Genomic DNA, 809 nt, shown 5'->3' with positions numbered 1-809 from the left:
TAATCTTATCTTAGACTTCAAGTCTTAACTTCTTATGTTTGTTGTTCACAATATTATTTTTGCGAGTTCTCCGCAGCCCGACTGTACAGAATCTGTCAAATGGAAACCTTTAACTTGTGTTTGTGGAGACACTAACAGTGCAGCCGTGAATGAAGTGTCACAGCAACACTCCCACACCTGATGAATTCTGACGTCCTGATCCAGCCGGCGCCGCCTGCCCTCCTTCCAGATTCCTTTTTCCCTGTGTTGACAATTGTTTGCGAAATGTCTGTGATTTGTGTTCTGTATTAGTTTCAAAAAAGATTGGAATAAAAAAGCTTTTGTGATTCCCCCCCCCCCGAAGAATTAAAGGTGACCAACTGAAAGCCGAACTTGTCGTGTCACTTTCAGGAAACCAAAAATAATAAATGAATAATAAAAACGCACAGACAGACGGGGTTCTGTAAAGGCTACACTTTTATTGGTGCTTTCTAACACGCGATCACAGAGCAGGAAGTCATTCAGCGCTGGGCTCAGGATGTCAATCTGACCACCCAATCGGCGAGCAGCACATTAAGGCCTTGTCAGCATGCGTACGTGAGTCTTTTTTACTCTGGTTTTTAAAAGGGAGAAATTAATCCCTGGGCACGTCAATGGTCAGTCACCTTGCACACGTTCCAAATTTTATATGCAGAGTGTGGAGTGCACCACTTGAAACTGAACCCGGAATGTAAAGTTAACAAAAGTGTGGAAATGTGATTTGTCCTCCTAGATGGAGAACAGGTGCAATTATCTGCATGCGAGTATTCAGTCCCGCGAGCAAACCAGCG

The 809-nt window shown here is 43.8% G+C and overlaps 1 protein-coding gene across 2 annotated transcripts in view; it reads left to right on the top strand.

Moving 5' to 3' along the window:
- The window catches only part of LOC142905071 (ubiquitin-conjugating enzyme E2 E1-like), a 27,386-nt gene extending 27,015 nt beyond the window's left edge, over positions 1–371 (top strand). For both annotated transcript variants that reach the window (XM_076051567.1, XM_076051568.1), the window contains exon 6: positions 1–371. This exon is cut by the window's left edge and continues 194 nt beyond it. The gene's annotated coding sequence lies outside the window, so the exon portion shown is untranslated.
- The last annotated feature ends 438 nt before the right edge of the window (positions 372–809 follow it).

The sequence above is a fragment of the Nelusetta ayraudi genome, unplaced genomic scaffold, assembly GCF_046127955.1.
Source record: "Nelusetta ayraudi isolate G7.1 ecotype Tasmania unplaced genomic scaffold, CSIRO-AGI_Nayr_v1 ptg000135l, whole genome shotgun sequence".
Classification (NCBI taxonomy): domain Eukaryota; kingdom Metazoa; phylum Chordata; class Actinopteri; order Tetraodontiformes; family Monacanthidae; genus Nelusetta; species Nelusetta ayraudi.
This window is presented reverse-complemented; position numbering and strand designations above follow the sequence as displayed.